Below are 20,091 nucleotides of genomic sequence, written 5' to 3'. Positions count from 1 at the left end.
TGCTTTCATGCAACATTTTTGTTCCATTATCTATATGTACTGTAAAGCAGAGTCCCGTCAGTTTGGAGCATTTGAGTGAATCTGAGCATTACATCATCGATAAACGCCGGAGACCACTGCAGTTCCACTGGTAGCCATACACACCTACGTCATATCTCCTACTGCTACTTTAATATAATGTTATGTGCTTCTGAACACGAGATGTTCTTTACTTTATCCAAACTCTTCTCTGTTTTTCTTGTTCTTGAGTGTTTTGCATCTTGAGATAAACCCTCTGTGATTACATTCATGGAGGTGTCTACTGATTGAAGGCAATGATACACCGACTGTACGTCCTCCAGAGTGCTCTTGACTTTGCTAGATGTTGTAAAAGAGTTTAAGTTGTTGCCTTTGGTGTTTCTGAGGTCGCCAAGGAGTTCAGTTTTTTTTTTTATGTCCCAAAGTACTGATGTGGCTTTCAAACTGCTCATCAGTCTGTTGTCTAGTTACTTTTAAGCCGAGAGTTTCAAGCTGGAAAGAGAGAAAAATGTGATGAAGGATGCAGACGAGACATAAAAGATGCATCTTGGTTTCGCTCTCGCACATTTCCACCTGGATGTCGCTCTGCCTTCCTTTCACACTGGCTCGACCTCATTCCATTATCCTTATCCACTTTGCTGCTCTTGTGCATATAAACACAAATGAACAGAGGGTCACGCATTTTCTTGCATTTCCACATGATAAAAGGCGGCGGCGGCGACGGCGGCGGGAGGTGGGGGGCCTGGGATGAGGCGGTATGGCAAAATTTGGCAAGCGATGCGGAGGGGTTTCAGAAGACTGAGGAGGCATGCATTATGGAGGAAGTGGAAGAATAGAAGGAGCGATGCAAGGCGAGGCGAGAGAGCAGCTGCCCCTCTGGGCTCAAATGAGCCAGGGAATGAAGGACGAGAGACTCGGCACTCGGCTTTAAAGCTTGGGTTTATTTTATCTCCACAAGATACCACGATGACCTGCTCACCCCATCATCAGCATTCCTCCGTGCATGCCTGTGGCTGAAGAAGGCATGCCTTTCTGCACTTCTGTTGAGGCATAGCTAGATGCATGCCTTCTTTAGCTGTTAAAAAGTCATAAATAGTGTGTGTGTGTGTACGCATTAGTTTTTTTGCATGTACAGTAGCTGCGTAGATCTTAATGTGCTTCTTAAGCTTCATCATGAAGAAAAATTAAAATGATATCGTCTCTTGATCCATGATCCTGTTCTACAATATGTCATTAAAAAAAAACAAAACCTATGAATAGAGATGTACTGTATGTAGTAGAATGTTTCATGTAGCTTGGAAACTCCTGCCGAATAAAACATTCCTGACACAGGCTTATATGAGCAAGACATCGAAAATAGATCTGTACAGTGGGAGCTTTTACCACATTGTGTGTTTGTGTGTGTGTGTGTGTTTTTTTTGTGAAAAATATATCACATTACCACAGCAGACTTTCCTTCTTAATTTCGTGGAAGAAAATGAAATTTCTAGAAGACACGCTCAGATATGACTAGAATAATTTTGTATGTCTAACTGTCAGGGCAGATGCAATATATGGGGGTAATTTCTGTAAAAGTACCATAGAAATTGGGGGGTGGGGGGTGGGCGGGGGGTTCTTATATATCCGAGGATGACCAGGCTGCACTGAAGTACGGGTTTAAAAAACGGAAGAAGCTCCAATGTCAAATCTGAAAGCACTGAACTCAAGCAATATTGCCATGTGCACGGTCACCTTACTCAAAGGCCAGAGTCATAAAAGTCATGCAGGCAATTTTCGCTTTTCCATGTGATGCAAGTCTTGTTCCTAGAAAGAAATGTAATTCAATTCTGAAGGTGGAAACGCATGTGTTTATAATGACGGCGTCAGTCTGAGGACATGGTTTGGATAACATTTAAATGAGACATTTGTACAACTAAAATTACCGCCATCATTAGTGCATTACCAATTTAAATAAATTCCCCATTAGAAGTATTAATATTTACCATAAAATGCTGTATTTTGTTGTAGAGTGTAATTAAAAACAGTTAAATGTACAAACTAAATAAATAAACAAAATCTACAATATATACAAAATATAGCAAAAAATTTGATATTTTAAGACATATATATATATATATATATATATATATATATATATATATATATACACTCAGCAAAAAAATTATGTTGTAAAAATCCAAATAACTTTACAGATCTTCATTGTAGGGTTTAAAGGGTTTAAACAATGTTTTTCATGCATATTTAATTAACCATAATCAATTAATTAACACCTGTGGAATGGTCGTTAAGACCATAACAGCTTACAGAAAGTAGGCATTTAAGGTCACAGTTCTAAAAACGCAGGACACTAAAGAGACTTGTCTACCGACGTGAAAAACACCCAAAGAAAGATGCCCAGGGTCCCTGCTCATCTGCGTGAACGTGCATTAGGCATGCTGCAGGGAGGCATGAGGACTGCTGATGTGGCTAGGGCAATAAATCGCCATGTCCGCACCGTGAGACGCCTAAGACGGCGCTACAGGGAGACAGGAAGGACAGCTGATCATCCTCGCAGTGGAAGACCACGTGTAACAACACCTGCACAGGATCGGTACATCCGAATATCACACCTGCGTGACAGGTACAGGATGGCCACAACAACTGCCCGAGTCACACCAGGAACACACAATCCCTCCATCAGTGCTCAGACTGTCCGCAATAGGCAGTCCATGAGGAGGAGATGCACTGCAGTACTTCAAGCAGCTGGTGGCCACACCAGAAACTGACTGGTACTTTTGATTTTGAGCCTCCCTTCATTCAGGGACACATTGGGAAACATTTTTAGTTTATGTCTTATGGTGTTGACTTTTTTAGTGTTCATACAAATATTTACACATTACGTTTACTGAAGGTAAAAACAAATGAAAGTCAGAGGACGTGTATATATATATATGTTATTCCCTTGCTTGGTGGGTTTCTCCGGGTTCTCTGGTTTCCTCCCACAGTCCAAAGACATGCAGTTTAGGCTAGTTGGCGTTTTCAAATGCAATAATAATGTGGGATAAATGATGATGATGAGCAAAATAATCTATTCACAGATAATATTTCAATATTTTGGCATTCATTTTTGAAGAAAAGCCAAATTGTTTTCTAATTAAATAATAAATATAACTAAAACATTTTATAATTAAACCCCTAAATGCACATCAATATTCAAGTTACATACACTTGCCAAGATGTTTTATGGAGTATATAAAAGCATGATTCAGCTACTGTATACAGTATGCATCAAAACTGACGTGTAACTGGTTAAAGGACTTACCTTCAAATTTACTCATGTATAAAAATGTACTGAGCCCTGCACTTATTCAATTCAATTCAATTCAATTCAACTTTATTTATATAGGGCTTTTAACAATGATCATTGTCTCAAAGCAGCTTCACAAAAATGAAATTTTCTTTTTTTTTTTTTATAAATACTTATGATTTCAAACACCTGCTACATGAGATTTACTATTTTAAAATGTATTTTACTATGCATTAAAATGTTTTTTAATGTAAAAGGTGTTTGAAATCAGAAGTGGAGGGCTCAGTATATTTTACATTATACATGAGTAAATTTATAGGTAAGTACGTTTGTAGAATAATGTAATTTTTTTCACAATGCGCTGCAATGGCTAACCCATGCCTTGGAAAAAAAAAAAAAACTGATCAAACACAGAAATCAAACCCTCATTAAGCTTACAGATTACTTCAATTAAATTTCATTTGTAAGCCATTTATAACAATAGACTCGGTCACGGGTGAGATACAAAGACCTGGCGTAGATTTAGATACCTTTTAGCGCCTGTACTTTGAACATTAGTACTGTCGCTCAATAAACCCCTAATTATTAATTCCTTAATTTATTTCCAGTAAGTCCATTATCCTACCCAGGGTTGCAGAGGAACCAATGCTGAATACGTAATGGGTCACTAATCAATCAACCACACTCGTAGTACCAAATTAGTCAATCAGTTTTTGAAAGGTTTCAACTCCTTCCCAGGTCAATACTTTTCCTTACTGTACATGAGAATCTATTTATCACCCGGCTTCAACCTTTACTTGACCTTTTTGTCATTGTACAACCCTGAAAGCTGCCTGCAATGTTTCTACTGCATTCACCATCAACTGTACAGCACATTCAGCCACGCTTTAATCGCACAAACATGTAGACATAGCAAACGACATCCATTTGCCATTTGCGAAATCCCAAAAGTGGGCGGGGGGATTTGGATTCGAGGGATGGGGAAGGAGAAGCGGAAGGGTGTGTGTGTGAATAGAACTTTGATCCCACGGTTATTACCATGATTTATGCTTTTACTACGGGTTCTTTTGTGCTCTGCAATTCAAATAAAGTAGATATACCGATGGAAGGGAGTCATTTACGGCTCCCGAGAGGATAGACACAGCCTTTATAATGAGTATACTGTAAGTAATTAATCAATCATGTTTTTTTTTCAAGCAGGTTATTCATTTTTTAGTCATGCCATTGAAATGACAGAGCAGTAGAACCTAGCAGAGGCTCTAATCCAGAGCATGCCTTGGCTGTAGTAATGATCCTGCAGCCACATAAGTTTAAAAGTTACAGTATAGAGCCATGATATTAGCAACCCACTTGTTACCTGCATGCTAGTTGACTTTTCCCTCGTCTCCCAAGCATCTTGGTAGCAGGATTTGGCCGTCAGTGTAAATGCATACTCGACATACAGTAAATGTGCAAAATGTTTCTTTTTGCAAAATAAATGAATTGCCCCATCCTCCAGCGTAACCAGTGTCTGCTGAGTACAGCATGCGTATCTCTGTAGTTCTCATGGGAAACAAGGGTTCAGTTCCTCAGCCACAGTGCACACTCTGTGTTGGTCCCAAGCCCAGATAGAATGGCGAAGGTTGTGTCCGGAGTAAACCCTGTGCCAAATCCAATCAGCTGATCCAACGTGGCATCTTGTGGCTAACGGAGCAGAAAAAAAGGAAAAGAAAATACTAGCCTAACAGCAGCCTTTTATTATATCTTTACCTGGTGACTAATTTGCCACATGCTTTTGGTTGTGATTGATACCGTAACAGTATATAGACAAGTTTGTGGACCGTACCTGACTGTAATGCCGTCTCATTCCAGATTCAGACCCGGTTTGCTTCAGTTTTCTTGGAGGGCCATTCAGGTTCTTTCACTCCACCTGCATCGTCATGCTGGAACAGGTTTTGTTCAAATTAAGGTAAATCCTAATACAGCGCTATCCCGGCATAGAAATTTTACTTGTTCCGGAGGCAAGTTCCTAAGGCAAAATTCTTTTACTGCGAAACGCATTTTCCCATAGGCAATTATGTAAATGCAGATAATCCGTTCCAGCCACACAAAAATATCACCAATATGACTGATTTCCAAAACCATAGTCATATTTTTGTTTATTAAAACAAACTATTTAAAAGAAACATGTAAATGAAATAAAGTATAAAATAAATATACATTAAACATCAAATTCACCTTGAACTTAAAACTGAAACTTACCGTCCTTGCTCACATTCTTGGGATCCGTCGTGCTACAGTATGTCTCCACTGAATTTTGCACAAACAATACAAAAAACTCACCCTTTGATTGGCTTACCAGTGATGTAAACATGTTTTGAACGGCTCCAGAATGTACACGCAACTTAGCTGGCATTCGGTTTGGCCCGGTTTGTTCGCTAGCATGGCCGAAGATGCTTCGTATGCAGAGCTGGTGGAATTTCATGAGGCAGCGCATCCGTATGCTGGGGTATTACTATACTGCTAAACAGAAAGTTGTAATCTAAATAACAACTTTGGCACTACTGGGTCGTTGTGCAAAAACATTCACCATGAGTTGTATCCCACGTCACCACGTCGAATGTATGTCACTTTCTTTTAATAGAAGCAACAAGGAAATTAACAAATGTCACACAAATGCTTGCCAGAATGATTCACTTGCCATCTGATTGACATTACTGGTGTACATCAGGACTTGGAATTTACAAGAATATATATGTTTAATTAAACTTTTATGTCTGTAGGATATGAAGCTTGCATGTTCATTAACACTAGTGTAAGGCTACTGCTTTATTTGTACAGTACATGAACTTTATATAATGGATTCATTGGTCATGTGATACACTATATCATTAATTGTGTTTGTATATACTCCATCGTCCATATGCGATCAAGAACAGTTAACTTAAAGCATCAGATTTTTTCCCCTCTGAGATTTAAGCATTAATTTAATGGGAGTTACAGAGTGTGCAGGCTTTACCCGTATTCAGCATTCAGCTGAGTGGTTCACATTTACTGATTTCAGCTGTGTGCATTGAGGGCTGTTTTGTGAGCTACTCATCATACCGACCACACATCTAAAAAAACAGCAGGAAGCGGAGCCTTTAGCACCCGGTGGAATTCTTCACCAAGGTCGATCAGAGCCACCGACAGCGAGGACACATTCAAGGCCTGACTTTAATCTATCTTTTTGGGTTGGCCTTTGAAATTTCGATTTAGAGGTCTAGTCCAAATAAAAGCTGTTCTATAACTCACTGATTGAGTTATTGATGTGCTTTTCCCCCCCTGAAGAACGCTCATACAAGATAAATTATCATGGACACTTAGGCTCTTTTTCATCCAAAAAATACAATTATATAAAAAAAAAAACCTTAAATAAACAACAACAACAAAAAACAAATCCAATCTCCAAAATCATGGACGCATCACCCCTGAGGTATGGGACATGCATGTACAACCTACTGATGATTTAATGACTGATTCCACTCCACAAAAAAAAAAAAAAAAAAAAAATCTAATGATAAATCTATGGAAAGATTTATTTCTTCCCAGATGTACATACAATTACGGGGGAAGGCTGCAACTGAAAAATGCTTTCTCGCTTCGTGAAAAAAATACATGCAAGATCATTCATCACGGTTTCAGCTGACAGGAAGTGAACAGTCAGGAAATCAGCAGGCTCCCTCCCGTTCTCGCTCAAGCCGCACTCCCAATTCATGAAGATTTGGATTTATCATGCAGCAGCAGCCCATCCGTTATTTAAGCATTACATGGGGGGGGGGGGGGAATGGGGGGGGGGAGGGTGTCAGGAATCACAATTTTTTTTTCTTTTATGATTATTAACCTGTTATCTCATACATGGTCACCCACCTGCCCTAAGATGCTATAAAACAACTAAGCTTTAATGATGACCTAGCCAACGGCGATGTGCTGACAAATGTACTTAAGCTGTTTGGACATATTGGACGGGGACCATCATGCGTTATTATTTTCAAAGGAGACCTGACATTGATGTAAGAATGTGTGTGTGTGTGTGTGTGTGTGGGACACGAGCATTTGAACACCTCAGTGTATTAATGATAGTCTTTTCTTGTTGATGGATGGGATAAATGGGCATCAAGACATAATGTGCGCTATGTACTGTAGTAGGTGTGTCTAATAAGCATTACAGCAAATGTACTGTACATCCTCCTGGAAGTTACACATGCAGTAAAAAATATTTGATGGCTTTCTAGGGAAATTCCAATGCAGTCAGGATCATGGGAATGCTTGCATAAACAAATAAAGTAATATGTTTACTTGTGACCATTAGGATGGCCAACTAGGTTGAGCATCACTACTGTACAATTCCCTTCCCCTACTTTTAAGAAATTTAAAAGGATATGTTCATGTCAAAAATTGACTTTTAAACAATTTTTTGGGAAAAATGTATTTTTAACCAATTTCATGGAAAAAAATACTGATTTTTGTAATATTTCAGCATATATATATATATATATATATATAGAGGGATTGATCTGCAGTCACACTGTGTGAGACTGGAAGTTCAGGAGATGCGTTAAAGTTAATATGGAGTCCAGTTTTTTATTGGAGGCTCAGGTAGTCAGAGATAAATTGCAGCATTTCGCTCCTACCAAAAGTGATTCAAAAAAGGACAATTGGTGAACCTGCAACAGGGTTATGGGCACCCAAGGCTCACTGATGCATGTAGGGAGAGAAGAGTGAACTGTGTAGTGCGATCTCACAGACCGGTCAGAGGGTCCACGCTGAATGTTTAGAAAATCTCTTATTGAATATACACCAAAGTCAAGGAGAGAATAAAGTGAATGAAACAAGAGACAAAAGTGTTTTTTCCCCCTGTGGGGGTCAAAATGTTTGCACTATTCAAATGTTTTACTAGAAGTCTTTTATAAACGCCAATCGCTTTTACGCCTTCATTCACCAGGGATGTTATCACAAGTCCCTGTTTGAGTTGAACACCCCTTGTATGTCACATACTGTAATGACAACCCTTAAAAAGCAAAGGAACACAGATACATGCTGGCAAAAGAGCATAGGTCAATGACTATTTAAAAAAAAAGTGCTTATATAGAAGCCGTGGAGGCTTCAGACGTCAAACTGTGCATTTGTGTTTTTTCCCCGGATATGCCATGTAGAACAAAAGCGATCATTACTTTTATACCATGTAAATTGTACCATTATTAGAATATGTGAATTATGCTGCAATATAAAAATCAGCATATATACTTTGCCTACAGTATGTGACACACTTTTATAGTTTTTGCTCAGTCATGTTTGTATAGTTGGTTAAAATTAAATAATATTCAGTTCATCATACTGCCTATTTTGTGCTGAACAAAAAGGATGTGTCACTCTGTACAGCGCAATCCTGATCCCTATATACTGTATGTTTATTAAAACAAAACTGCAAAACACATAATGCTCTGAGTTTTAAAGACTACAAGACAGAAGTGCTATGAGACCTGCCTCCCAATGTGGGACTTGTTGGCCGGGTGGTCAAGCCCTCACCTCTGGAACCTGAGGATCCCGGTTCATTTTCAGCTTGTCCCTGTGCTTTAGCGAGTGCTATGAGTTAGTAACCCTGGACTACAGTAGAGTAAAGTACACAGACGAGAATTAGAGACGTCACACACCAGTGAAAATAGTCCTGAGTCGGCTCTACCATGGAAAAGATGACAAGTCAACTCTTATTTTTTTTAAATAATTATTTACCCTTAATACCTACACCAACCCTTGATCATATTGTAAATTATTACATAATCCTTAAGATCCTTAATTTGATTTATACAGATTAGTTTGATAATACTTTTTTTTTTTTTTAAATAATGGGTGACTATTCAGTTACTGTATGTTTTTTTTCTCCCTGCCCTTCTTGGCTTTCACATCCCTCTTGAGTAAATGAAATCTCCTGGCCAGATATGCCTTACACAAACAGTCTGATTGCCCACATTTAGAGCGAACACATACACACTGCGGCGCTACCTCATTTCACAAGATTAGTCATGGAGGACATTGCGTCGAGCTAATTTGATGGAATATAAATTGTGAGCGCAAAACCCACTCAGGCCGTTCCTTGCTGCTCAGTGACAGCTTTGTCAAGGCTGCTAATTACACTGTCTGTGCTCGTGAATGTGAAGACGCTATTTATATGCCTCTTCTCATTACTCAGTGGAGTGAGCACTTTTACAATAGAGTGGCATGGTTCCTGTAGACCAACAGAGAGATGGATAGAGAGAGAAAGAGACGGTGGAGGAGTGTGTGTGTGTTTGTTCACATGTTGAGCTTCATAAAGAGCGTGAATCTAAAATATTGTTTTGGTGATGAAAATTTTTCCTTTTAAGAAAAAAAAAGTGTCTTGTTCAGTTTAAGCTCATTTATAGTCCCTAAGTGCCAAAATAAAGCCTAAATCATTATGGCTAATAAACCAGCGAATAAAGTGTAACTAAATAAACAGATAAAGGAAAAAAAAATAACAGTCAATAGTTGTCATTACAGTATGTGACATACAAGGGGTGTTCAACTCAAACCGGGACTTGTGATGACATCTCTGGTGAATAAATGGCGTAAAAGCGATTGGCGTTTATAGAAGACTTCTAGTGAAACATTTGAATGGTGCAAACTTTTTAAAGAAGACCATATCGTTCTTGTGAACATTCAGCAAGTGGAACTCCTGATGCTTGAAAATTAACAGAAAACTTGTCACCAATCATTCGCCAACACCACTTGCACGGTACAGGAACTCGGCTGGGAGTTATTGCCACAACCCCTTGTACAGTCTTGACTTCGCTTCAAGCCCTTTCCAGATGTTTGGAAAATATTTTAGTGTTTTATATCATGGCTCTGGCATCCTGACGAAAAAATGTAAACACTAGTGAAATGCTGGGACGAGTAAATTATAGTTGCCGGGGATTATATTGGAAATAAAGGGAGTTTTTAACTCTGATAACTGTGTTCTGCGCAAATTAAAGGTCCGAACATGAAAACACCTTGTATATCTAGTTTTCTAGCCTGGCTATTGGCTAGAAAAAATTTCAAATAATGTACAAGTTAAACATTAGAACTAATAAATGCAGAGGAGCCCATAGAAAAGACAGGAGGCAGAGCTGGAGGTAGCAGAGATGAAGATGTTGAGGTTCTCTTTGGGAGTGACAAGGATGGATTGGATCAAGAGGGACAACCCACGTAAGATGTTTTGGAGGTAAAGTCAGAGAGGCCAGATTGAGGTGGTTTGGGCATGTTCAGAGGAGAGATGGTGAATATATCGGTAGAAGGATGCTGAGGTTGGAACTGGCAGGCAGGAGGTCTAGAGGAAGACCAAAGAGGAGATTTATGGATGTTCAGTAGTGAGAGAAGACATGAAGTTAGTTGGTGTGAGAGAAGAGGTTGCAGAGGATAGGGTTAGATGGAGGCAGATGATTCGGTGTGGCGACCCCTGAAAGGGAACAGCCCAAAGACAAAGAAGAAATGCAGAGGTGCCAATATTTATGATCTTGCTGTCTTATTTATGTTTTATGGCCTCTTGCTAGGGTGATACAGGAGACACCTTAAAAATGACTCTTTCCTGGTTTTTCATCAGAGGAACAAACCTGAATAAAATTCATCTGCTGAAAAGGGCAACTCACCGAAGGGGAAAGGACAAGCCGCGTGTCGAAGGTACAGGTTCGTTAGGTTCTACACGTACCTAATTTTGTGTCTTCTTTATTTACACCAAGTTCATCCTTCCTCTGTCAGTTGAGCCAATAAATAAAAAAAAAAAAAACAGGCAAGCTTGTGTAAAACTAAATAAATTAGAAAAAAAAAATTAACTGAAGAAACATTGAGCTGTCCTTTCACTTGCTCTACTTATGTTTTCGCTTGATTCACTGTACATCTGATTAAAAAAAACAAAACACTGTCTCCTTCACAGGACTCTAAATAAATTTTTAATTTTCTTGTTAGCAATGTTGATACTTTTCCTTCACATTCTCTGTTAGCATGACGATATTCAAGATATACTGTATTCCAAATAATGAGCCATGGGTTTCAGATCACTATGAAGTTTAGCAGTTTTAACAATTGACATTGTTGCAAAGCAGCTTTACACAATCAAAATAATTATTTAAGTTTGTATGAAATGTGAATGTGTATTAATTAAAATGATAAGACTGTCCCTGATGAGCAAGCCGAGGATGTTGGCGACAGTGGCGAGGAAAAACTCCTTGAGGTAGCAGTAGGGAGAAACCTTGAGAGGAACCAGACTCAACAGGGAACCCATCCTCATCTGGGTGATAACGGATAGCAGGGATGGATCTTACTGTGTGAGACTGGAAGTTCAGTATAACAGGAGATGTGATAAAGTTAAAATAGAGTCCAGTTTGTTCTTGGGGACTCAGGTAGACTGTAGGAAACTCCAGTCCTGAACTATCGAGCGACTGAAGTCACAAGTCCTCAGATAACAGCTGTCTGCATCAGCCCAGGACAGGACTGTCTTCATTTTAAAGTGGAACCGTCCCCAGTCACCACACGCATCCCAGGCAGACCACACGGAAAGAGAGGAGAAGAGAGAGAAGAGGAGAAACCAGAGGAGAAGGAAAGATGGCAGGTAGGTATGGTCATAGTCAACCAATGTGTAATGTGAATGTATATTACTCCAGCAGGACTAACTATGACAGCTAACTAAAAGGAAGAGCCAGAAGGAAACACAGACATTAGGGCTTCCTGAGATTTAAAGCGACCAATCACTTCACTGTCAACAAACCTGAGTAACCAATGAGAGTGGGGAAGACAGTATCTAAACATACCAGTTCACCTAATACTCTATGTCCATGAGTCCCCCAGATCTGCTCCTTAACCTAAGGCAAATCTATTTACAAAAATGCTTGGCTAAGTAATAAGGTTTTTAGCCTAGACTTAAACACTGAGACTGTGTCTGAATCCCGAACATTAATTGGAAGACTATTCCATAACTTTGGGGCTTTGTAAGAAAAAGCTCCTTCCGCATAGGAAAAATGCTATTCTGGTAATATTATCTACATGTGCCTAAAATAAAAGACTGGGATCTATAATCACACCAAGGTCTTTCACTGTTGCACTTGATAGAACAGAAAGGCCAATTAAATTTACAATGTGATTACGAAGCTTGCTTTTAGCTGCTTGTGGTCCTATGACTAGAACTTCTGTCTTATCAGGATTAAGCAAAAGGAAGTTAATTAACAACCAGTCTCTTATGTCCTGCACACACTGCTCAACTTAAGTAAACAGATTTTTCTCATCTGGTTTTGCTGAGATGTATAGCTGTATGTCATCAGCATAACAATAAAAACTAATACCATGCTTATGAATTATGTTGCCTAGAGAAAGCATGTAAAGGGAAAAAAAACACTGGGCCTAAAACTGAACCCTGTGGAACACCGAACTCCAGTTAAGAACATACAGAATGGTCTCCATTGAAATCTACAAACTGATAACGATCAGTCAAATAAGATCTGAGCCGCAAGAGGGCCATTCCCTTAATTCCTACTACATTTTCTAATCTGTGAAGGAGAATACTATGATCAATAGTTTCAAAAGCTGCACTGAGGTCGAGTAACACAAGTATGTTGATGCAACCCTGATCAGAGGCCAATAGGAAATCATTTACTACTTTAACAAGTGCTGTCTCTGTTCTGTGATGAGACCTTAATCCTGACTGATACAGTTCGTTTATGCCATTTCTATGTAGATGTGAACATGTGCTGTGACACTATCTTGTTCAGAATCTTAGAGATAAAAGGGAGGTTTAATATCGGCCTGTAATTGGACATTCTATCCTTCATTTCCATATTGTAATTGATCTTCGATGGCTTGGCTGATGGACACAAAATTATACGGTGCACGCTCTCACTTCCAGAATCAGCAATTTTACATGAGCTTCCACTTGAGTACATTGCAATATCCCTGAATAGGAATTTATTCTTGCAAGTAAAATTTTTTTCTAGAAATCTATATGCCCCAAATGTATGGTATATACTTTAAACAAGTACAGTTGGTAAAGGTATTTGACAGCCCTAGTATACATATATACAGTTTAGACTCTGTTTGCTTTTTTTTTCCTTTTCTTCAAGTGTGTCATCTTTCTTCAGCAAGCCTACATTCTCACCTAGTCCACTTTTTTTTTTTTACATAAGCATGATGCAAGAAAAACGTCAGGCATAAGGTGGTGCTGTGGTATATTCCATAAGCAAATCAGCTTCTCATATTCAATTTAAAATGACACTGACATTTTTATAATGTCATATAACGATGGTTTGATTTCTTGTTGATATTTTAGTGCTACAAATAACTGTCTGGCTGACAACTTGCAAGAAATCTATTATCTCATAAATCATCTATATTTTCTTTTTAATTGGTGTTCATTCAAGTATGATTCTCTAAGGCACAACGTACAGTATACACTGCTAAGTCTTGATCTCGGCGAGCACTTTGAGAAGCACTGTATAAATAGTTTCGCTCAACATTTTATTGATTCTGTTAATTATAAATTATGATCCTCAAACAGTCTGATTTAGATTTAATAGCAACCAGTTTGTTTTTTATTCTTATTTAGAACAGATAAAATAATTCATTCTTTGAGAGGTGCCAATGCGACACCATTGGACATGGCACTCACATAAAAAGAAGAGGGAACAATGGCTTATGTCCGGTTAAATGAGCTACTCGGCTTTGTTATATCACTGAATTACATTTGCACCTGCACAAAAGCAGAGCACACAGATCTATATGTCTCAAGCATGCGTGCATGAAAGCAATTAGTGTCCCATATCTTATCATTTTCCCCTTTTCCATAGTGTTCATGCCAAAAGTGTTGTTTTTTTTTTTTTGCTTTTGGTTCAGGCCTTGTCATGTAATTCTGTGACCGGATGGTGTTTAAGGGGGACGTTATCAGGGCAGTGGTAGCTCAGAGGGCTAAGACGCTAAGTTAATGGTTGGTGGTTCGTCCCCCAGCTCCGGCAGGTTGCCATTACTTAGCCCTTGAGTAAGGCCCTTAACCCTATCTACTCCAGGGTTGCTGTATCATGGCTGTCCCAACTTAGTCTAGGATATGTGAAGAAAGAATTTCATTTTGCAGTAATGTACAAGTGACAAATAAAAGCTTAACTTAACTTTTTCCGTGTTAATTCTTGATTTATTTGTATACCAGGTTGTTACTGTATTGCTGCAGCATATTATGCTTTGTATATCTTTGTATAAAAATCATAAAAAGTTTTTTTTATATCAGTCATTCACTGAAAGTCAATATACTGTAACAGCTCTAAAGAGATGGGTATTTTGGCTCAAATACTAGACCATTTATGCCAGTGATTGATCATGACATTGTAAAGCCACATTTCTCTCTTCTATATAGAGTTGGATTTTTCAAATCTTTGCTTTTGCTCTACACATGGAAGAAAAATTTAAGTTGTTGAATTACTGAAAATTTTTAAAAATGTTTTATTATTTCTTCAACAAGTTAACACAAGTCCCAGAAGAACTACACAATAGTTCAATTCAATTTAATAGAATTTTATTTGTATAACGCTTTTAACAATGGTTAACACTCGTTGCAAAACAGCTTTACAGAATAAAAGTGTAAGGAAAAAAATATATATAAATGATACCCATCAGTTTGTCCCTGACGGCAACAGTGAAAAGGAAAACTCACTGAGTGAGAGGACAATAAGAAGAAACCTTGACTGACTCAATAGGGAACGCATCCCCAACTGGGCGATATCAGGTAATCAGGTAGCATGACCATAAGTCAGTCCCTGGTCTATCTGTGAGCTACGAGGCTGAAAGTTCACTTTCATTGTTAGAAACTCAGGTACAAAACCATCTGTGGGAATTTTAGTCCTACACTGTTGAGCGACTGCAGTCACAAACTCTCTGCAGCAGCCGAGTCCGAGACACCACACAATACAAACAATACAATTAACTTTTTTTTATCCCATAAGCTAACTTTATTCCACTCCTCCTTTAAACATACCATTTCAGTCTCTATGCAAATTAGCTACAGCTGAGCCACGCCCCTGTAGAGATCAATGATAGAAAAAAAACTAATCAATAATAATTTTCCCCTTTACAGATTTTGTTTGTTTTGGTTCCCTTTAAAGATGAAAGGTTATAGACATGGTTTAACAAACAATATTTCTAAGAAATGCTCATTTTAATTCTGATGTCTGCTAGAATAAAATAATTACTCTTACGCACTCACTCTTCTATACTGCTGTATCCTGTATTCAGGGTCGCGAGGACCTGGAGCCTATATCCCAGGAGGCTTAGGGCACGAGGCGGGGTACACCCTGGACAGGGTACGGTACCAATCCATCGCAGGGCACACACACTTACACACTCATTATAAAATAATAAAAAAATGTGTATTTAAATTGACTATAAATAGACTACTTCCATAAGTTATTTTTATTCATTATGGAAAAAAAAGTTAAAGTTAGATGACATGCTGGCTTTTTTTTTTTGGCTTAAAAATTACAACTTAATTTCCTATTTTGTCCTGTTTGTCTGTTGCCTTTTTGCTTGAATGTGACCCAGCATCATGTTAAGTAAATAATGTACCGATCCTTTTTGGCATGGTTTAATCCCAATCTACTTCAGATGATTTACCACTATTTTGGCCTGGCTTTAGATTGTTTTGTACTGCCTTTATCCCTGGATGTTTAGTACAATATTAACTACAACAGGACCCCTGAATTAATATTAGATGTAAGAGGTCAGCATTATTAAACACAGTGGAAGTAATTACCTGGTAACATTGTCGTGTTCTGTCCTGAACCATAGTGGAAATGAACAGGACATTATTCACGAGCTCCCTCTAGAAAATGTAACTGGAAGTGAATATATGAAGGCGCGGGGCTCCCAGTTGAATAAAAAAATTAATTTTTCATTACTGTATAACTTAGAAGGCTAGCTCAGGGACATAATTAAGGCGCAGTTTAATTAGACTTGTGGCTTCTTTTCCCTCATGAACCCAATCGTATTTAAAAATCCCATAAAACCGTCCAATAATCTATTTCATACTGCATGTGGAATTTCAAAAGCATTGATTGCAAATAAAAAAAAAAAAAAGAAAAATAACACATAACAATGGAAACATTATAAGATGAATGTAGCGGTAATGAAATTAATAATAGGTCAGATGTTTTGTTGTCCCTTGATTGCAATAAACCTAAAAGGGAGGATTCAGCAGGACGTAAATGATAGGCCGGCTCGACATTATCTCACTTATCACGCAGCTAATTACTAAAGAAATCATTCATGTGATGCAGAGTGCATTTTTCTTTCATGCTGTCCAAACATCCTGTGGAAAAAAAAAAACTAAAAAATCCATCAAAACCTCAGTAGCAGTCAGAAGAAAAGCAGTAACACGTTTCCAGACTTGTTACGGTTTTTCTTTTTTTTTTTTTTGCAATTTAATTTACTTTAAGAAAAAAAAAAAACACTTTTAGCAACTGTAATGTGTAGGAAGTGATAACAGGTACAGTATACAGTAATAAAATGTTTTGAAATGGATAAAAAGGTTGATTTGTTTTTATTTAACAAATTAAAAATTGTTGGCAGTTTAGAGGAATAAAACACTTTGGCACAAGGTTTTACTGAAAAAAAAAAAAAAACCACCAAAAACTTTAAAGCAGTAGCATTCACTTTATATCGTAGTATATGCGTCATTAATTATTTCCTTTAAAAACACATGATCGTGTTTTATTTGATAAAATTCGACCTGCAGCTGTTTTACTGATCAAACAGAATCAGAAATGTAACATAATGTAGAGGTACATACGTACAGTATATTACACAGTGGGTATTACTGTATTATTAACAATAAACGTGTGATGTGAGGGGTAGTTTTGTCTCAGGTGGTTGAGCCTCTGGTTTGCCTGTTGGAGGGTCAAAACTTTGAACCCTGTCACTGCGGTGCTGCCACTGTTGGCAGTTTTGCCCTCAACGCTACGCCCATTTAAATTACCCAGCTACTGAAGCCTGGAGAAATGGATGGATTGTGGCAGGAATCTGACTGGGCATAAAACTAGTGGCTTGAATGATCCAATGCACTGTTCCCTGTGGCGTAGTGGTTAGCACTTTGGTTGTGCACCTCTAGGGTCCGGGTTCGATTCCTGCCTCGGGTCTGTGTGCATGGAGTTTGCATGTTCTTCCAATGGTTGATGGGTTTCCTCCCAAAACATGCAGATTAAGTTAATAGGTGTTTCCCTCTTGTGTGTAAATATTGACTGAAGGTCTCCTTTCCCAGCCCACAGCATGGTTCTACATTATTTTCGTTCTGTATCAGTTTGTTTTGGATTTATTTTTTGCTTTCTAGTCCTGTCTCATTGGTTGATTACTCTGATGTGCCTCACCTTGATTATTCAGGTTATTTCTACCCTTTTGTTTCGATTCCTCCTTGAAAAGTCTGATCAGGCATTTAGTCCGAATCTTGTTTCCTAATGCCTCGTTTCCTTCTTCCATGTTCCCCAGTATTTTAATTTTTTATTGGTTTTGTTTTGTTTATTCTCCATGCTATTGCCCTACTGTGTACTGATCCCTGCCGACAAAGATACCTGAGCTGCCTTAAAACAACACACTCTGACATCGCATACTCACATCCTGCCTCCAGTAATCATCTCTTACATGCTTAGGATTTTTACAATTTTTACGGCCTTCGTTTCATCTATAACATGGGTGACAAACTCGCTTAGATTCAGGACAAATTTTTAAAATATAACATCGCAGTAAAACCACCAAATCACTCGTTGCTAATTTTATTTTATAAGGTGCATTCAAGGAGGTATCAGCATCTGTCCTATTGTTATTACAACAATAGACGATGCAAGTCACCTGGTCTGTCCAAATCTACCTGCCAATACCATTTCAGCTTGCAAAAAAAGCTTTTTACTGTAACAATTAAACAGATGAGATTTTGGTTTCCTTCCCAGAAATAATATGCTGACGCCTGATTCTCATAAGACTTGGCATTCACAATCCACACTTTTTTTTTCATGGAATTCTAGGGTACTGAGGCTGGGATTAAATAACAACATTAAATAATGCAGAGAAATGATTTCTGGCCAAAATCTTAACTGCATCAGAAGATGACAGCTATATATAAGATAAATCATGGACTCATTCCCTCTGTTCATATTTTACTCATTTGATCATCGCCATGCTGGTCCAAGACATCAAGAGGTAATCAAGAGGTGTATGTGGAGTTTTCTGAAAAGAAAAAAAAAAGATTTAAGGCTGATTGTACATTTTTATTGCAGCACTTAAGCTCTTGTCAGTAATTATATTTACACTTGACATGAAGAGATGCTTTCACAGAATTATTGCAACGAGTCCCTACGTTGTGCTTCCTTTTTTTGTTGTTGTTGACTGGATTAACAACGTGAATATGCAGCGTGACCTACGGCACATCCTGAGTCACATTATCATGTTATAAAAAACAGGCGAGAGGTGTTTTCAAGTGGAACAAGCTGAAATCTTTTTTTTTTTTTTTTTTGGCTTCGGCACCTTCTGCACTTGTTCCAGAAAACCTTCGATAAATAACAGACGCTAGACACTGAAGGTGATGACCAGCACAATGTCCAAACGTGTCAGGCCATCTGACCTCTGAAACACCCAGAGGAGACAAACAGCAGGAAATATGACATGTATTATAGCAGCAGCGTGGCAAGCGAGAGCAAATGCTACACCGGGACACGCTTCGCTTGTCTACAGGGTGCAAATAACCAACTTAGGAGCTGATTTCTTCTATGAAGACTTCTCAAAGTGACTCTTCGACCATTATATATCCCTGTCCCTGCAGTCATTATCTCCACTCGAGCCATTATTGATGGCCCTGCTGCAATTGAGTTTGAGACAGACTGGATACCGCAATATGTCCTTGCCTGCAGTGTTCAAATACATTTTAGACTGATTTTTGTGCACGCTGGAGAAGAAAACAGGTATTTTCCCAAGACCAGGAAAAACATACCATTTGCCAGACACTTTGCGAGCCTATTTTTGGGACGGAGGAAGCGGATGTTGATGACGTAGTTAAAACGACTGTTCGTGTAACATCAAAGCGCAACATGAAACACTTTAAATAACAGTATGTTATCTACGCTCTCTTCCACGTGTACTGTATTTTAGCTGTATAACCTACAGTATGCCCATGATTGGTTAGATAGTGTCACTGATAAAGGAGAAAGAGAATACTGTATCACTACCCCCTAGCTGAGAGCACAGACTATCGCTCCTGATCATTGTCAGAAACCTCTGGGTGACAGGACAGGACTTTTTCGTGGTACTTAAAAATGATGGGTTTAAATTAATTTTGTTGCATTTGCGCAAATAGTTTTTCATCAGCTTATTCTTTACACTAGAACTGCTTTCAAAATCATGCATTAAGATCAAAGTTTATTCTAACCCTAGGGCTAACCCTAACCCTACGTAGTTCAGTTCAACTTTAGTTCCAGTTCAAACTACTGACATTACTACTGTAATTTGTAATTTAATCCATAGCAGGTTATTGTTGGCAATTCAATTCAATTTTATTTATATATAGCGCTTTTAACAATGGTCATTGTCTCAAAGCAGCTTCACAAAAAATTAAAGATTTTTTTTTTTTTTTTTAGAAAAGAAAAGAAAATATTTGGAAGTGTGTATGTGTGAGAAAAATGTGTCTAGATAATAATGAGATGAATGAATGATGAATGAAATTTCTCTGATGAGCAAGCCAAGGGTGACGGCGACGGTGGCAAGGA

Source organism: Clarias gariepinus, chromosome 13 (assembly GCF_024256425.1).
Source record: "Clarias gariepinus isolate MV-2021 ecotype Netherlands chromosome 13, CGAR_prim_01v2, whole genome shotgun sequence".
Taxonomy (NCBI): domain Eukaryota; kingdom Metazoa; phylum Chordata; class Actinopteri; order Siluriformes; family Clariidae; genus Clarias; species Clarias gariepinus.
Note: the sequence above shows the minus strand (reverse complement) of the source record.